The sequence below is a fragment of the Patella vulgata genome, chromosome 5 (assembly GCF_932274485.2).
Source record: "Patella vulgata chromosome 5, xgPatVulg1.2, whole genome shotgun sequence".
Taxonomy (NCBI): Eukaryota; Metazoa; Mollusca; class Gastropoda; family Patellidae; genus Patella; species Patella vulgata.
In genome coordinates, this window is record NC_065883.2 from 62,041,459 (window position 1) to 62,062,311 (window position 20,853).

The window sequence follows — 20,853 nt, forward strand, 5'->3', positions numbered from 1 at the left end:
CTCAATGGATACAAACTGGCAATTTTTAGATTTAAGTTTCTCGGACCCTTCAAATTTTCAAGCCTGAGCAGGGGGGGGGGCGGACCCCCTGAACCCCCTTCCCTCTGGATCCGCGCCTGTGTATTCTGTCGTAGAGTAAGTCGTAGCGCCGCTGTCCGGGCAAAATTTCCCTCATAGCATGCTGCATGCTGTATTAGACCAGTCGGAGTAGAACAGTAGGACGTTAAACCCCATTCCATTTCACTGCTGCATCAACGGGGGCATTTACGTTTGAATTTTGAATGTTCAAGTCTGACGGTCTTGCAAGGAAAATCGCCTAGCTGGGTCGGAGAAACAAACCTAGATTCACACCCCACAGCTGTTCTTTTTCTTTTGAAAATATTAGTAGGGGCCTACAAAATATTGATTCAGCTGACAGTAAAAGAAGGGGGGGGGGGGAGCGATGATGAACTGGTTATTTTTAGCACCTTTCTATTATACGCTCGGGTGGTGGCCGAATAGTTTAACGTGTGCGCTTTAGATCATAAGATCTGTAATATAGTCAAATTGCATGGTTTCGATTCCCCACAGCTAAAGATTCCTACGTGTTAACAATTTATTGATGTAAAATCGACCATACGTTAGTCCGGAAATGACCTTATGAATCATATTTAGAAGATAAGTGATTCTGTGTTAAACATGCATTATGCAAGAGCTAAACCAATCTCGGTTCACAGTGGAGCAATTTGACTGAAATTTTCAACATCTTCTATTTACGTTATCTATTTTTTAACTATTATTTAAAGAACAGTCAACTCTTTATCTAATCTCCCATAATGTATCTTTAAGGAAGAGAAAAGAAAAGCAATTTATGAATGTATGTTTCTGTAAATCATTGAAATTTAATATTATTTGTGTTGAGAGGGGGGGGATTGGATGGCCGAATGGTTAGCACGTGCGCGCTGTATCATAAGACCTGTCTTTGAGTCAACTGGCGTGGTTTCGAATTCCCGGTTGTACGTGACAAGGAGTAGGATCGTCTGTCCAACCTCGTGGGTTTTCTCCGGGTCCTCCGGTTTCCTTCCACCGCTAAAGACCCCTACGAGCAAGCGAATTATTGAAATTAAATTAAACCATATGTTAGTCCCGAAATGACCTAGTTTGTGTCGAGTGGACGTTAAACCCCATTTCTCTCTCTCTCTCCTGTTATTTGTGGCTGTGAGAAGGGAAATAAATCATCCATAATATGTGAAATGGTAAGGAATGTCATTGTAAACCGAAATAATGTCATCATATTTTGACTGAATATATGTTTGTCATGCGAACAGTTTTAACACTTCTTCAAAGACAAAATACAAGCGTGAGTGAAAGCATCGCACTCTTATTTCCAGATATATAGGGATATGCTAGACGTTTAAAAGCAGTGAAGAAAAGAGTTATCGAACTTGATACAATTTGTTACAATAAATTGTAGTTTATTACCAAAGTCATCAAGGTTAAAAGATAAATTGATTATATCACAATATGTGTAATCCCTTTTCATTTTATTTTATTGAGAATAACATAAAGTTTCTTAAACTATATAATTACCTTAAACAATTTTCTTCCATAATTTAACCGTAATACAATATTAAAGCAGAATTGTTTAGACACGTTAATTAACTTCACTCTTAGAATAGAATATGAAAGTGTTTATCTTTCCAATGTCTCTAGAGAGGACCCCAAGAAGGGACCTCGGAAATTTAAATTATGAAAATAGATAAACTAGGAGGTAGTAAACACGCATTGGTAGTTATTCATATAACCCTTAACGCTTCGAAAACGATTATTTAAGATGACAGGCCCAAAATCAGTTCTCTGGGCAATCGGGTGGCATAGATATTGAATGCGTTAGAAGTCATTCACCATTTAATATTTTAATGATAAAATAAATAATCGCGACTTTGCATATTATTGTAGCAAAGGTACTTGACAATCGAGACTACCTTGTCAACCGGTAATGCAGTTAGAATTCGTAGAATGTATATAGGTGTCAGACTTCTAAGTGAGTGAAAATGTCGTATATGCCCGTCTTCATTAGCCCAGTATAGGAGCAGAACAGTAGGACGTTAAACCCCATTTCATTTCATTTCATTTTCATTTGTATTTTCAATTACAAATACCTATCGATATACGATCACCATTTCAGAAATGAATAAAAACTTCATCAAACTGGATGTAAATTATTTACATAATTTGTACTTCATTGGCAAGGTCACCAAAATTAAACACAAACGGATAAAGTCAAAATTTAATTTGTGTAATCATATTTTATTGCAATTTTTTGAATAACATAATTGTTTCGTTAACGATATAAATAACAAAGGTCAATATCTTTTATATATAACTAAACAGTTTAACCGTAATAAAAATATTTAAACAGATTTCTTAAACATACATTATGCAAGAGCTAAATCTGCCTATTTCTGGTCTTTCTTTAGGGCTGAAATGCTATCTAAATTATTAATGAGACATAAATTAACTTATCCAGACCATAATCAACTCTCAGTGTCCGAGCAGAACAGAGCGTTAAACCCCATTTCATTTTAAACCACACAGAAGCCAAAACTAGTACACTAAACAAGCACAGGCGAAAATATCCATGTCAGATTCAAATCTTGTTTTATCTGTTATAAAATGACTTTAGTATTGTCACTGACTTATATGTTGTTCACGTGACAAAGTTAAGCTGGTTTAACGATAATTTGCCAGTTATCAAAGCTATGCAAGTGAGGATAACCCATGTTTATCACTTCTTCAAATCATTGTTCCGGTTCAACCGTAGCAAATATCTCTGTTGGAATCTGTTTAAACAGTTCTATCACATATGTTATATTAGTGGACACAAATACTGTCCTTTAACACAAAGGTGTCTCTTCTCCCGGAAGGATTGGGGGATGATAGTTACTTTCAGACATGTCCATAGCGTCACCCTGTGACAGTCCATGTCCAATTAAGATAGTTTGGCTTATTTTTACGTGTCAGCTTTCCTATTATAAACTGTCGGACATTTCTATTCGTCTTATTTAACGCCAACGATGTCCTAATAAAAACACTCACAAATTGTCTACTTATAAATGAATTAATGATGTTGTTGGGCTACTGGTGTTAATCATCATTTTTCCCCTTCATCATTGTATGATTTTATTAAAAATGATTCATGGTCATATCAGGATATTTTGAATATAAACAATATGATATAATTTAATCAACCCCTCCATCTAATTACCCATTGTTTTCTCGCATCAATGATTCCATTATTCAAATTAACTAGATATTGCTCTTAATTTTTATTTTTGATGATTATCTTTTTTAAAATAAAACACGCCATTGCTATAAAAAAAAAAGTTCAACCCGTCCCTTTCGAATATCAACTTAAAGTCCCTGTACAAGTTAGCCGACGTTCCCAAAATGAATCGCTAGTACCCCAAAACCTTATCGCAAAAATCAAATAAATTGCCTCTTTTATTTTTTCTATTATCGCAAATTACAACTTTGGCGACCGACAACGTGAGTCCAAAGGTGGTGGTCTTTCTAAACAGAAACAACTGGCAATTATTTAGAGTACATAGACGGTTGATGGAACTAGTGGTTTCCTTGAAGTTGACAGATATATTTCCTATTTTACACAAGTTAACTGTTGATACAAAACATAACACATTTAGGTAATGTTTAAGCGGTTAGTCTTAGTTTTTGCACTATGTGAATTATAAGCCGTTTTCTGGAAAAACCCGAAATCAGTATTCATTTTCTAGGCATTCCGAAATTTTCTAGTCCTTTTTGTCCAGATAAAAAATTGACAAAATTATGAGTAAGTGAAATTGCTAAAAAATAGTGAGTGGGAGAAATGGGGTTTAACCTCCACTCGACATAAACTTGGTCATTTCGGGACTAACATATGGTTCAATTGTATTTCAACGATTCGCTTGCGCGTGGGAGTCTTTAGAAGTGGCAGGAAATTGGAAAAAATCGCCGAGGTTGGGCAGGCGACCCTACCTCTGGTCACGAGTAAGCGGGAAATTGAAACTACGACACTTGACTCAACCATTCACAAATGTCACAAAGGTTGCATTCGGAATACCGTTCGCCATTAAGTCTGTATTCGGAATTCCAGTTCTCGAAACTTCCGATAGGAAAAGCATTATGTGAAATTGGTTTGCCTCTTTAGCAAGCTTTCAGTTGATAAACGATTATAAAATATAGCACTAGTAGTCATTCGGATGGGACGTGTATATATTGCCGTGCACGTAAAAGAACCCTTGACAGTTGGAATTCGAAATAAGAGTAGGACGTAGCGCAGCTGTTCCGGCAAAATACCCCCGCATTTCACACTGCACGATATCGCTGTATTTGTTACTGCTGGCAAACATAACCTCGGTAAAACCCTTGATGTTTAGCATTGGAAGGAAATTGTCCGAAATCCCGAAGTAACCGAAATACGACATAAATCGAACACGCATAAAACCTGTATGTGCTGTTTCATAATTACCTGTTCCCCGTTGTCATTCTTGCTATGATACAAATAGTTCTGTTCCTTCGACTACAAGTAAACTATGACTTGATTTTACAAATGAAACAAAAACTCCAATATATTATCAAACAATGTCTTTTTAAGGGAGAAAACAGTTCAATTAATGCAAATTAATATCCATTTTAATATATATTTCAAATGATGCCCCATTGTCATTAATCTTATGTACCTGTATTACATCATGAATATTTGTGGGCGGGGAATAATGGGGTCGTTTTTATCAAAACTAATCGATAATCTCTCCGGTCGAATTTGATTAATCGCTCCTACTTGTTATTGGCAGTTTTATTTCTTGTAAAACCTGGTTATTCAATCAGTGTAATCGCCATGTATCAAAGAACCGCCATCCTAAACACGCAATTAGGCACGAAAATATGATAATTAAATAAGAAATGATTAACTTTATTTCACATAATCATACAGAAAGTCGCTCTAAATAATGAAAGTTAAAATCACTAGTAATCATTAAAACGAATTGAAATGTTTTGGTAACGTTAACCGTAAATCGATCATCGTAATGCATTGTTGATTCGGTATCCATTTACGATTTTTTTAATTGCAAACTGCCATGGAATTTAAATACAATTCATTTTCTTGTACAAACTTTGCTTGTCTGCATGTCTCGATCTTTCAAATTCTCGATCGATATCAATTATTTTTCTACTGAAGTTTCTGCCTAATTCATCACGCTGGTCAGACATCTAACAAACGCCATTTTCTATAGAAATAAGGAAGTGGAATTTACGCGCATTCACTAATAGACGTTAGAAACTCCGGCGTGAATGAAGTCGGAATTTTGATGCGGTATATATCAGCACAGGCTGTCAATATCGTCCGGTTTTACACACCAAAAGAAAGACAAAAATCGAATTTCTGACTCTCTGATCGATATAACGGTCTTAACACTTGTGTCTCAGTCCAGTGTGAAGGATATTCAATGTTGAATCAAAACTAATCCAAGCGTAAATATTATTGATCACTATCAGCAAGGAATACCGTTACAACTCGTGTCAGGAGAAACACAGAAAGAAAAAAATCATTGCGCATATTTGTTCAAATATCATAACCGCATAAGAGACTTTACAAATAAATGATTATGATTAATCGTCAATTTCACAAGTTTATATCGCCGCGGGAATTGAGATTATGCATCATTATGCACATGACGTCATTTCGATAACATATTGGAGTTAACTCCCCTAGTTCAAGCTACACCCACTTTTGGGTGGTTTTCGGGACATTTGACACAAACTATGTGAAACTAAAGGTATTCATCTCGAATGTTATTCTAGCGATTTCTTAATGTTTTTTTCGAAAGAGCGAATATTTCTCGAAAACGTTATAATGCAAAGAAAATAAATAAGAGTATTCCTTGTTGGTGCCTGTTGTGTCTGAATTGGAAAACATTTGACCAATTTTACTTTTAACGCAGGGTGCCATAGATATATTATCTTTCGACAACCGAAACGAACAAGAATATAATGTATTGTATTTTATCTTTTTCAGGGAATCACGGTGGTTTTAGAATGCATGGCGCTGGATTACTGACTTGAAAATCATGATTCAAGAAAGTTCCTCTTGATTTTCAATGGTGCAGGACGTATCTCTAGTGCCTATCAAGAAAAATCATTTAGTTGTTCGGATTGAACGAAAAAAAAACCACGTGTATACCATTGATAGTATGTTAAACATCCCATGGCAGTTGGAAATTGAAATGAGAGTAATCTGTAGTGCCGATGCCCAGGACAAAATTTCCCCCTTGGAACAATGCTTGGCGTATTACCATCTTCATTAGTCCGGTTAATACAGACACAGAAGACGTTAAACCCCAACTCATTTGTATCATCTTTTTTCCGGAATTAAATCTTCATACCTGAATAGATAGAAATTAATGGGTAGCAATATACATTTCAACAAAACTTATTATATCATATGATTTTATTTTGGGAAATAGGTCAATATTTCAGTTTTATTTTTATTAAAATATGAGAAACAAACTCCTATGTATTGACATTTAAAGAAATATTGTTATACCACTATGCAAAGCGTTACACTGGATTTATACTTTCTAACAATATTGCGACTGAAATGCCAATAAAGCGTATTTTTATAAAGATTTAAACATAAGTGTTTGGTGGCAGTTGTCGTCTTTTCACAATACTTGTTCAAATCAATTTGTTTAAATATTGTATTGCTGGAAATAAATGGTGTCATGCAGAAATTGACGCCTATTCTCTACGAGAAATGACTAAGGGTCTATATAAGATAGATATGGTTATGAGGTAACATGTGTTAGGATACTTTGTCCATAACATTGATCGACTAGCCACCTTTTGTTACTTGAACACGTGTCTTTTTACGAAACTATGACCAACATTACAAACAATTAACCTAATTTGCATAATGATTCATGCTTACAGTCACGTGAAAGCCACTGCCCCAATCATATTCCGCCATATATTATGTATGTGATTTGTATCATATTTGTTATCATCCGTTCTATTAGTGTTGTATGTAAATTATTATGGGGACAATAGGTAACCCTGACACACTGCCATTGTCCATTAATACTTTCTTTTATGCAATCATTTTAGGTCCATAGACAATAATGAATACAGTTAAATATATTTATTCTATATAAATAAAGCATCAATAAAATTATCAATGATTGCATTTGGTCGAATGATCTTTTTGAGTCCGTGATCTTATAATAAGAATACATTTAACTCCAGTTGAGGTGATCTTTAATTCCATTTCTCAGTGAAAAACAAATACCCGCATTCTGACTGGGTGCCGACGACAGTGGCAGCTTGTTCTGTGATTAACTAATTTGAATTGTTGTTTTGTGGACACGTTACCTGGGATATTTTTAGATTAACATACGCTTTTTTAATCTTGAGAGTAATGATGATGAAATGTCACACATTTTCGATTGTTACTTTTGAGGAGTAAGCTAACTTATCTGCCTTCTCGTATACACTTTTCGTTATCTTTTCGGCTAAATAAAGATAAAGAAAACCACACTAGCATGGGGGCATGGACTAAAAGACAAAATATGCAACAGTGTTGATTACTCCAATCAATCGCGTGTCAAAAATGTCGAAATTGCTCATTTTGAGTTGTTTCTGTCCCTGCTACATATAAACAAATATGAGACTAGGTTAAAGGAATTGACGAAACATGTATATGAGATTCCCTCTTTACGTGTACGAATTTCTGTTGAGGTTATGCGACTCTTTGCATTTAACCAAACTCTGCCATTCTGGAAAGGATTGTTTTAGTTAGTCCTTTAGGATTCTCCTGTCTGATTCTTAATAGCACAACCGCGTTATAGAAGAAGAAGGCGTGGGACGTGTTTAAAGATAATAGACAACGCACAAGGACTACGTAAAATACGTAGGCATACTCCGGGCCATTCACAAAACCTGGCTGAGGTAGGATTCAGAACCGACAACATCGTAATAACAAATAAGGGTAACAATTTAACATTTCCAAATAAAACAGAAATGGTATCAGTTGGTCTTTCTAAATATCTTTATGAAAATATATGTAGAATATAAAAAGACAATACAAATTTGTTAGTGAAAGCAGGTGATCTAGAAAGACCAACCATTCCTTGCCCTGTGCATTACACAGATCACTTCTTATAGCTAACAATTGTTTCATTTCGAACGACCGTCTTGTATCAGTAACGCAAAGTAAGATGGGGATCAAGGTGGCTCAGTGAGTAAGAAGCTGGTTGACTAGAAGGTATCAGGGTTGCTTAGCATCTTCCCCTTGCCAGTTGTTTAAGACGGAGAGTCTGGCACAGAACATCATCTACTCGTTAGGATGTGCCGAGACACTGAGATCCTGTGTATACGTAAAAGAACAGCCTGGAGGTCGGGTGTTCGATCCCCGCATTGACCGAGAAAGTTCATCCAGATTTTCCGGCGTGGTTCTCTCTTGTCAGTGATACAGGACGAAGGGGCTGACAAAAACGGATGTCTAGTCGTTCGGATGGGACGAAAAACCGAGGTCCCGTGTACACATTGGAGTGCACGTAAAATACCTCTTGATAGTTGGAATTCGATATAAGAGTAGGCCGTAGCGCCGCTGTCCGGGCAAAATTTCCCTCATAGCACACTGTATGGCGTATGTCCGTCTTCATTAGCCCAGTTCGGAGCAAAACAGTAGGACGTTAAACCCCATTTCAATTCACGTAAAAGAACCCTTTACAAAGAGTAGACGGAAAGGCCACTGTTTGGGAAATTTCCTTGATAGCACATTGTATGGCGTATGCCCATCTTCCTTAGCCCATTTGGTGCAGAAAAGTAGGACGTTAAAACCCTATTTCGTTTCATTTACACCTGAAAATATTGCTTATGAATTAACTGCAATTTTGAACTCTGCAGTACTGACAAACTAAAAATATGACGCCAAAAAGTGTGTCATGTCCTGTGTCAATAATTTTGCTTATTCATTAATAAATCTGGGTGAAGTAGAGAATTTCAGGCATGGTTATTGAAGAACCATTAACGTATACACGTTAAAAATCTACAACACAAAGGAATAATTTGATTGATTACGTCATATTAAAATCGACCATGACGAAAATATGGAATAAATTACCGCTTTCTTTAAATGGCGACGTATGTGACTTGAATCGAATATTTAAATTTCACAAATTAAACATTCATTCTTTGACACGGTCTATTTTCAATATTTTAATTTTTTATTTACCTAAACAATAAATTTCAAATTAAAAGAAACTCAAATTTAAATATTTTCAATGAAAAGAGCATCTGTATTTTAAATAGAGTGCCTAACATTAAATTTTCCAAATCAATAGCCACAATGTTTTGGAGGGTGGGGATGAGAAAAATATACTTTAAGGAAAATTTAAGATCATTGTATAACGATTAACTCTCTCCATTCAATTGTGATTAAAGTCTATAAAATCAATCAGTTTTGATTCATGGCATTCGTCTGGCAGGCGTTAACTAGATTTATTGCTCCTTGGAAACTCAAGACTAGCTTGCTTCTTCTTTTTTTTTGCATTGATGTAACATTAGCGTGGGATGTTGTGTTTATACCTATCAAATGAATCACCTATGTCTATGATAGATCCTATCCCATTGTGCAGGCAATCTTCAACAATTTTGATATTGAAAGTCAGTTTAATTTGTCAATAACTATTAGCATAAATAAAATACTCTTTGGATTTGCAGACAGCCTTCAACAATTTTCATTTGAAAATTAGTTCTATTTTCAATAATTATTAACATAAATACAAGAATTGTAGAATTTGCAGATATGTTTTCACCTTTGACCTCTTTTCTGCAGAGGTCAGGTTGTGTGATACATTTCGAGCATCTGCGGTTCGTTAAATGTCCAGTTCAGGTCTAGACATAACATCTATTGGCTAAAATTAACAGAGATTGAAACTAACTGGACTGAAATCCCTACGCACATAGATTCTAATCTCTTATTTCTTTAACAGGTTTTGTGGTTAAGAGGGCTAAAGTCACCCAGTTAAGTGTTATTATACGTGGAAAAACGGTTAACAAACTCTTCGCTTCACTTCAAACGAGATCCAAACAATAACAAAGCTGGTCTCTTGTTTTCACCTATTCACGCTTCTTCAGTTCTAATCCAATCTTCTTGTCAAAAACCCACTTCTTGCTTTCGCGCTTCGTTTCATTTACACAACGGATTACGCAATTGGTCAACGACATGGAAGTAGGTATCATGTGACTCAAAGCAGTCACCGCATTGGTCCGTGAAATTATTGTGTAATCTCACGTGTTTAACCGAGATCATGTACTAAGTTCAGTGGTGTAAAACATCGGAGATGCAATGGGGTTTGAGGGCTCGTCAACACAATTATGTGTGTGAGACTAACTTGGTTTGTCTATGGTCACGTGTATAATCGGCGAAAGAAGAATTTGGTCCGAACAGTGGCGTTCCGCCAAATTTGTGTCAAATTCTAACTGTCGAGGGTTCTTTTACGTGCACGCCAAAGTGTACATCGATAGACCTCGTATATTCGTTTCATCCGAACTACTCGGCAACACGTTAAGTGACCAATCTGAGAAGTGGAAACCAGGCCTGAAAATCCCAAGGTTCCATGGCCGATCTATTACCACGGCTCTGTCCCGCCCCTTAACAGGCAGATCTCATGCTTTTTATTTATAAAAATGCATACATGATGTCGTTTTATTTTGGGGAATTATTGTTTTTGTTTACGTCACAGCGGTTGATTTTCAGAACTAGATGGCTATGCTTTTTGCCGGGAGATAGAAACGGGGTTCTTTTTACATTGGATAGTATATTTATGTAAAGGAATAAAAAATAACAAAAATATTAATATCTATGCGTGCAATCTTTGAGTAGCAGGAAAGAACCAATGAAAATACAATACAATAACAGCAAAAATACGTCGAGATCGGCAGTTGATAACGATAAACGGAATTACAAAACTCAATGTTTGTTTTAATGGAAACTTTGGGGCTTTTTTAAAAGCATATTTAGATATCTAAAAAAAATATTTGTGACCAAAGATGCTTATTTGCTGTTAGGAAAAATTCGCTTTCCCTTCATTCAAACTACAAAAGATGTTGTCAGTCCCATTTTAGGTCTTTCAAAACATTTTTCATTCCATCAATTCAATTCTCCCCCTCGTCCTGGTTACTAAACGACACACATGTTCCTTTCTCAATGGCCCCTAAATCCCCCTTTGTCGTCCATTGTTCCCTATCGGGTCGAATCCCGCCCCGGAATTTGAAGCAGAAAAACCCGACAGAATATTGTTTGTAAGGCTGATTTAGTCGTATACAGCTGTTCATTTCAGCTGTCTCTGGTCTGAACCATCATCTTGTAATCCTGCATGGTTTATTCAAAAATACGGAGTCTGTCTAGTCGTCAACACGGAACGAAAAATGTCTTCTCTCTGCCTGAAAAATAGAAAGGAAAAACATCTGCATGATTTGTAGCAGAAGGAAATAGCTTTTGAGAGAATTTCGTGCTTGCAATAACTGAAGCTGCGATTAGAAATCTTGTTGAAAGGATTGTAGACATTTTGTTTTCATCACAAACGTTTTCTGACATCTCGCGACCTCGAAGGTCAGTTTTCTTTACGCTAACGTCAAACCGTGAAATCTGAAGCGAAACGAAAACCAAGCAATGTGTACAGCGAGATACAGTGACTCATCTGCATGGATAAACATGGCTAAACAAATTTACTTGTTTACTCGAAAAACAACCAATAACAGAAACTCTGATATGCAAGCAAATTGTCAAATTTTGTACAAATAAAAACTAATCAAGAACGAAAATAGGGTGAAAATACTAGGTAATTTCTACTGACAAAACAAGATAATAGCAACGACTAACGAATTAACATTTTCTTTTTTGTGGTATTCACATCTGCACAACAAGAGGCCAGCGATAGAAAACTCATTCGTCAATCATATCACAGAGCTTTAACGAACAAACAGCGATCGCCTTACAATATTACTCTTCTTGTATGTTAGTGTCAGTCGGCAAGCTTCGGCTATCAGTATCGTTTAAATATTGACTGGCGAGTGATGCGACTTGCTAATTTTCTACATCTCTCCGAATTGAGTTTGCAAATATTGAGATTAAACTGTTTCTTTAGCTAATGAGTTTGAATGAAAGACGTCATATTGTTATCAAGAAGGCAAATCGACCAATGGACGAAGAGCAGTTGGCAGAAATATGCCATAACACGGAATCAAATTCAATTTAAGTAGCGGTGTGAACTCGGCACGCTATTTTTAACAGTGTCAGTATCAGGGGTGTACCACGCTGCGATCACTTCTCGAGTTTCGTCTTCGATACGTTAACTTTAAGAGTTAGGGAAGCTTTGAGACATTAGTGTGAGAAAATATGGCTAATTTATACAATTCACATCTGGATTGTAAACATTAAATTTTACTTTAAATAAATCTACATTTTGTTTATTTTAGAAAAAAACATTTTAAACAAAATTATCAGATGTTATGGTATTAAATTTGGTTCATTTTATTCTCTGATCCCTTTGCTAACTTTTTGTAATTTTTAATATTTTTTTACGTTTATTTTCTATATAAATTATTGTTGATTTGTATTTCTTAAATAAAATAAACATTAAATGTTATCGGTTCTTTTCATACATATGGAAGTTGTACCTTTTTCCTAAAAAAAAGCTAAGGTGCATCTTAAATTAATGTGATTAATATTTATAATCATATTTTTCTCTTCTTAGTTCTATTACCTTTACAAAATTTGGATCGATTTACGAAAAGCATACCAAAAAAAGCCAAGCGGTACCATAAATAACAGATAATTGATAAAACATGCATTAACATATTGTTGGTACGGCAAAGAATAAATAAATAAAAAGCTTTAAATATTTCAATTGAGGCGGAAATGTGTTTTCTGAGTTGGAGGATATCCAGTTTTCTAGGCCAGGGCTATTGGAGCATGACTCCTTGCACGTGTAACGCAGGGGGCGAACAACTGGTGTTCAGAAAGAAGGCGTTACTCCTAAAACGTGAAAATATTATGTTGGAGAAATTAGAATTCACCCAATTGATATGCCTGTCACCTATTGTCGAAAACGTCTAATTTGCATGAGCATTAAAAGAGAAGAAATTTATAAGCTAATTTCTTTAGATTGTGTATTCAATTCTAACAACGAAAGTCAAATAAATCCGGCGCGTTTTCAAAAACTCAACGAATTTAAATCATTAAATTAAGACATTATTTATTTTTTCCATTTAAATTTGAAAACTTCTAAGGTTGTCACATTTTACATTATAATATTGAAAGCTGTGGAAGCAATTATGTTTTTTAAAGAATAAAAAAGGAAAATAATAAATGTGCATTTCTTTGAATTCCAAATAATTCACACAAAAGATTTGAAACGCCATTTATGTAATAATAAAACTGGGTCATTAATTATAGTTAAAGTCCAGGTCATTGGCATATTATTCTAAAACTCATCACCTGAAGTCACTTGCATAAAAAAAAGTTTCAAAAATGCATTTACCATATTCATAGTAGGAATTCTAACTTAAAACAAATAATCTGTATTAACATTAACTTATTTGTAATTTTCTTATCGTTTTTAGACTGTTATGAAAATGGAATTTTTATTTTCGAAAAAGAATTGTTAATGTTTGTTGTCATAGAAATGCATATATTTGTTGTCATAGAAATGCTTTTTATTGCAATTTATAATATTGTTGTAATATGTTTTCAAAAATAAATAGCATTTATAGAAACGAGGAGAAAATCAATTAAAACATATCTGCACAAAATTGTGACGAAAGCATTAGTGATGTTAGTTCAGAAGTTGTATTGATCTTCTCTTTAAAACAAATCGGGGAAATTTTATTGAGAGATTCTCACTTAAATATTTTATTGACTATAAGATGGACATCCCCAAATCCTACCCAGGAGTGTCGTAGACGGAGAACGAAAGCTCGCGGCAAATGAAAGAGGAGATGTTGTAAATCTTAAAACTAATAGAAGGAAGAAGCGAGAGGGGATCCCCAGCTTACAGTAACGCCCCCTAGGGGCAAATAGTATTATACACAGTAATTCTTGTATTGACACTTTTACTGTGCATTTAACTGTTAGGATAGTGATCACCTATAGGTTGATGATAAACTACTGCTTATATAAGAACTTACAGTAAATAAAATAAATTACTCTGATTTATGACGATATTCATCAATACATAATCTTATAGATTTTATTGATAATATTTATTAATTTATTACTATTCAATTTTTTTCTTAGATCGATCACTAGGATTAGGTGATACAATAGTATAAATTCATTTCCCTAAAATGACAACTTTATTATATTCTTATGTAATTAATTTTCTTATAAAGAATACATATTTTAATCCGACTATTTGTCTTTATTACAAGTAAAAATTATCAACATCAATGCCAGGTGAAGTATGCATACAAAACATTATAGCCCCGATTAGACCGGATAATATAATTAATGGGGAGGGCGTGGAGATCTATGTTATATTGTCTTTTTATGATTTTGGGAATATATGTAGCAATAGAATTCATATATGTATGTTATTTACACCTTTTTAAACATGACCCAGGGGGCGTTATATGTCTATATCAGCTTTTCATTATAAAATAATGGCGATAATTCGCCCATAATTTATGGCATGATAATTTAGATGTGTATCTCACGAGGTCCTGCATGGGTTAAGTCCACTACCTGTAGTTTACCTAACATAAATAATTTACCTATTCAAACCCCAGAGATAAGAACCCATTTTGCGAAAACATTAAATCGGCTCCTTTCGCTCACTGGCAAACAGACGACATTTCAAGCATTGAGTGACGTGATCTCGCGAGATTTGATCTTTGGTCCCGTGATTTGAGGCTGATTACCGCTGATTTATTGCCGCCAATTATGTTCTCCTCTTGCCTTTAATACATGGCTACTCACACACTTTAACCAGATGCACCTCACTAAATGCAATTATCTGTTAATGTCCGTTTTATTTTTATGGTCAAACAAAAGCCTAATAAACAAACATGGCGGGTGTGGATACATTTATAGTAAATAGAAGATCATTGGTGATGATGGAAGGTGTGCCTGATGGAATGGTCATTACCTGCATGGAATATGTATTAATTTATCATCCCATTTATCCGATGAAGGACAAGTCTGTAGTTTCAATAAACAACATCTTTTGTAAATGCATTATGTATTGTTCTGTGTTTATCAAGATTTCAATACTACTTTAGTAAATAGTTTATGTATATCGCAGTATTTATCTAAATTTGAAATCTAATTTATGTACTGTTCTGTGTCCATTACTATTTGGTAAATACATTGTGTATTATGCAGTATTATCAAGAGTTCAAAACTACTTTAGGATTAAAAGTTGGTGCGAAATTCTGGTATCTTTATTAATGTCTTCACTTGCAAATAACACTGTGATTAGCAGAAGGGCTAAAAGAAAGTGCGAAGTGCCTTCTTTCTGAATATTAGGCAGATATTAAAGATAGTTTAAAACTTATAGCTTAAGACATAAATATAAACAATTAGCTTTCTTCAACTCTAAGTTCTTTAATAGGAATAAGACACCCAACCAGCTTAACATTCAATCTTAAATTCAAATATCAAAAGTGTTAGACACAGGTTTCAAAAAGTTAGAATATTCCTTTCCAAACATATTGTTATAAACATCACAATTTGAAACAAGTTCTCCTATCCCATATCCTACAGGAATGAAATATATTCCGGATACGATAGCTTACTATCAATTTTCAAAAACAAATTACCACTTAATTTAATCGTTGCATATTAATGAACGCGGATAATACCATTATTATCTATTGAATTATGGCAAAAAATGAATAGTTTGTATAAACGGGTGGCAATGTTTACACATTCCAAATGATTTCATCCAAATAACGAACCGGATATAAAAACAGTTATAATCCAACAAAAATATTATTTCAGCAAAACAAAAGAGAAATAATCATTACTATTCTACAACAGCTACAAGAAATTAAGACTATAAAACAATAATGGTTTTATGATAGAACTGGTTCACACCTCGGTAATAATTATGCGGCCATATTGGCAAAAGATGTTACAACATTAAGCATAGTGATTTCCTTAATCAACAAACACAGAGGGTGTGGAGGTGCCAAGATGGTACCCATGGGACACGTCTTTTGAAGAGATGCTATACAATCCATAATTTTATTACAATTTAACAAAACATTTTGATTGTGTGATCATATACGAGGTACTTTTAATTAGAAACCCAAATGTCTAAAGATTTTTAAAAAATGTCATCTTTTGTTCTTGGAAATTTTATGTTGAATGTCCATTTTCCACTATGGTTGATGTTTTTGTCTTCAAAGATTGTGAATTCCGCTAATTTATAGCTTAGTAGAGAAAGATTTTAAAAAAATGTATGAAAAAATTATTTTAGGCGCCGATGAAAACACTCTTATCTTTTGTTTTTTTGAAAATTTTCTTAAACCAAATTGCTGAATGTCCATTTCCCAATATCATTTACCTGTTCTTTCAAATATTGTGAATTCCGCTTAATCTAAAGCTTAGTAGAGAAAGATTCGTCGTTATGTCGAAAGAAAATGTCGACAGAGCTTATGTTATTTGTTGTAAACTCGATAGTAAATAAACTTACTGAATCTGAAAGTCGACAGTAAATAGAGAGAGAGGGGGGGGGGGGGGGGGTAACGTCCGCTCGACACAAACTGGGTCATTCCGCATTCCGGACTAAACATATGGTTCAATTTATTTCAATAATTCGCTTGCGCGTAGGGGTATTTAGCAGTGGTAGGAAACCTGGAAGGGGGGGGGGGACCCACGAGGTTGGATAGGCAAGCCTACTCCTTGTCATGTACAACCGTGGAATCGGAATCACGCCAGTGGACTCAATGATAGATTTGTAAACATGGCAGTAAATATAGATTCTGAATGTCCATTTTCCACCATGTCTGACATTTTCCTTCAAATATGGGAATTCGGATTAATTTAAGATTATTGATATGTCCAAAGAAAGACCAATAGAGCTTATGTTATTAAGAGTAAACTCGACAGTAAATAAAGTTTCTGGATCTGAAACTCGACAGAAAACACGGTTTCTAATCTAATTTGTCAACTAGACAGTATATAAAATTTCTAATTCTAATCTGTAAATTCACCAACAGAGTTTCTAAATCTGATTTGAAAACTAACAGTAAATAAAGTTTCTAGACCTGATTTTGACAACTCGAAATTAAGTATATGTTCTGAATCTGAATCAGAAAGAAACATACATGCAGGCAGGAAATAATACATTCATATTATAAATCAATGAAGCTATAAGATTAAATTTTAATTAAATTTGGACAGCTGAATTTTAGCTTCAAGATGGCGCATTGGTGAAAAAAGCTAATTGTTCAATTTCATGGAATTTTGATAAAGAATCGTAATAAATGCCCAACAGTTCACAGTGTTAAATACATTTTGTATTGTTTAAACACCGAAGGCGACTGTGTGATTTGTTGGCGATAAATATGGGCATACATGTGGAGAAAAATATTATCTACTTTAGATAATTCAATAACGCATTTTGTAAATGTTCAGTATATAATGATTTAATGAAATAATTAAATCTAAGGTGTTGCACAAAGATGAATATCGCGAGTGTTATGCAAAAATTGTTGACAAATTAAAACATTTCGCAGCGATATCACGATATGATTGATCGCGGAGATTATAGTCAAATAATAGACGAATATTCATACAGTAATCATTGAATAAAAATTCTTTGTTTGTGGTGTTTTTTTTTTTTGTACAAATGTAAGAACGATAAGCATCAAAATATTGTATAATTGAACTCCAAATTTAAAAATGAATTATACGGTTCGTATTCATCTAAACGACACCCGCATGCATTTTCACAATTATATAGATTAGTGACAATTTGTAAAAAAACATGTGTTACGTCACCAAACAAAATGGAAGATGGGCAGGGGGTATATAGATTTAAAATGAGGGATAGGAAATATGGGATCTATTATTGCATGCTTCATCATAAAAGTTTGACAATTCTTTCAGTATCACGTGTTATATCTCATGGATTCGCTATCTTTCAAAGATCAGGAACATCATTTTTTTTGTGCTTTTAAACTATTAAATTTGTATATGACAAAGAAGCTTCAAAACATATAAGGAGAAATTAAATCTGGTGCCAGATGGGGTAGTAGAGAATCAGAAAAAATGGCTTTAGATAACTGTGGACTGGACTCTCGTTCAGATTATTCCAGGTTCGAGTCCCGTCGTGGGTCGAGAAGAATCTTGAAATTTTTCAAGTCCGATTACCCATTCTCGGATCTGACAAGTAAAGTATTGCCTAGTTGGGTGGGATGGGCCAAAAACAGGTCCATCAGAATACGTAAAAGAACCTTTGACAGTCTCCCAAGCATTGTATATGTGACCAATGAAAGAATGTGTGCTAGTCTCAAAATTACCGAAGTACTGTTAAACCCCACTCCTTCCCCTACCAACCACCAAACTACTGTATTAACCTTTTATGTGCCAAAATCTAGACGGGGCATGGAGTGATTCACGCAAAAATATGACAACATATATTTCAACTAATCATTTTAAAAAAAAGGATTCTCTGCTTTTTATCAATGCTAAACATTAATAATTGAAGATCCTAATGACTCTGTAAAACAAGAACAAACTGTACGCATTTGTACCTCATTATAAATTTGTAAAAACCTCATGCTAGAAGTAACTTTTCTTTTTCGCAAATACTACTTGTCTGCCACTTGTGCGTTTTGTCTTGAAGACCAAATAGCAGAGAATCGGTCTCTCAGAGGTTGTTCAGCTTATTTTACAGGACCAAAATACCATTATGAAGACATTTGTCAAATTAAGATACCGTCTTTTCACTATAAATACTCCACAAATTCTTCAGAAAAAATTATTTTAAGAAACTATTATTAGAAATTTGCCGTTCATCCCAAAAATAACAGCGATATTCCTACGTTGTTGATACCTTGCGCAAATGATACGAATGGAAATGGAAAATCAAGATATAAAGGCAGCCCAAGAAGTTCCCACAGCCAGCCATTATTATATTTCTCACAAGCCACCATTTTTTTAATATTTAGGTCCAATATTTGTAATAATGAGATGTGTACGTTTTCTCTAAGGTTTATTAGTACTTACTAGTGAAGTACCGGTCTGAAGTGTGTATTTTTTACCCTAGGCGTATGTAAGTCTAACCAGATTGATATATTTTTCTTTGCAATCTGCCTACAAAAGAGCCACTTGATCCCGATTAAAAGGTCGGGTCGGGTTAAAGTATACATTTAGACAATGATTGAATAAAAAGGCGAATGTGTTTATCCCAGCCTTTAGGGATGGATAACAACAATCAATTTGTCGTATTGTCCGTGCTCAATCGACCGAACAATGGACGATGGCGATCAAGTGGTCAGTCGGAAAAACGGCGCGTGGATGAAAGGAACGTGGGGCTAAAAAATTAACACCTTGACCGTTGAATCCTATTACATTGCATAAAGGGGGTTGGACGAGTATTGGAAAAACAAATTGAATCTTTGAATGTGTTTCACCCGTGAACGTCTTTGATGTCTATTGGGCGTCATCTGTTACAAGTCCTAGCGCCAACCAACACCAGTCACAATAAGTCGGCTGCTTCTTTGAAGCTTGATCGATTCAACGAAACTCGAGGAGTCTTTCTTAACCTGAAACAAATTTTTTATCCAGAAAAATAACCACGAAAAATTGGCAAGCCACAGTGGCAATTGTTTAAAGCCAACCAAATAGCTACCTCTCCAAACGTTAACGTTGTTATTTCGAATACCACTAATCATTTATCAGTTAACTCTTTCGTGAAAACTTTTGAACAACGAACAATCCTAAAAGGCAACCATGCCTGACGTAAAGAGAAAGCAAAAAAAAAAATCGGCCATACAAATCTCTCTCCCTCTCTCTCGTACCCCCCCCCTCTCCCTCTCTCTCTCCCTCTCTGATCTATGTTCATTAATAATTGTTGCTTTCAGTCTGAACGTTCCATATTTTGTTGTTATCATTTGCGTAATTTATGCAGCTAAAATAATTATCGCGAAGGAAACTTACTCACCGGCGTCCATTACTACTGTATCATAATGGTAGTAGGCTAATCACGGCGTGCCTAAAATATTCAACAATCTAAAATATTCCCAAGATTCTTCAGCGTTCATCCAATTTCCTCTTAACATTCTTCTTATCTTAAAGTCAATTCCTGAGTTAGAATCGGAATCTAGAATAGTACGTCTGCCGTGTTAACTCACGTCTGGTCTTGCTAAAAATTCAGAGCGCGAGTGTTAGATATTAGGCCTAAATGAGAATATGATCATTTGTGGAGTCGGACAGCCACTAACGACATTTTTTTATTAGCGCCTGAAAAGATCCGAGGTCGTCTGATTTAAATGATGTTATTGGAGAGTTGACAGGGAATGAAATATAACGAAATTATTGCTAGTAATTGTCAGGCGTTCAAGCTAATGGAGCGTGGTTGTTGCTAAAAGTTTATGGACTCCACGAGCAATAGCAGACGACAGTTTTACCTTCTTATAATGTGAGTAGATTTAAAAAGCTAAAGAGTGGAATGGAAAGCTTTTGTTACCAATAATTATTGTTATGTATGTAAATTTGTGTAGCCGACGGTAATACTACACCCGCGATAACTCGGTGTTAGATCAAAGCCGTTGAAATGTACTGCCCCTTTCGTCTGTAAA

The 20,853-nt window shown here is 34.8% G+C and overlaps 1 long non-coding RNA gene across 1 annotated transcript; it reads right to left on the reverse strand.

The window, feature by feature from the left end:
• Nucleotides 1–10,898: 10,898 nt before the first annotated feature.
• Nucleotides 10,899–20,610, reverse strand: LOC130012845 (uncharacterized). Its single transcript, XR_008788089.1, has 2 exons — nucleotides 20,217–20,610; nucleotides 10,899–11,484 (listed from the first exon to the last, which is right to left on the reverse strand). It is a non-coding gene; the product is annotated as an uncharacterized LOC130012845 (long non-coding RNA).
• Nucleotides 20,611–20,853: the final 243 nt, after the last annotated feature.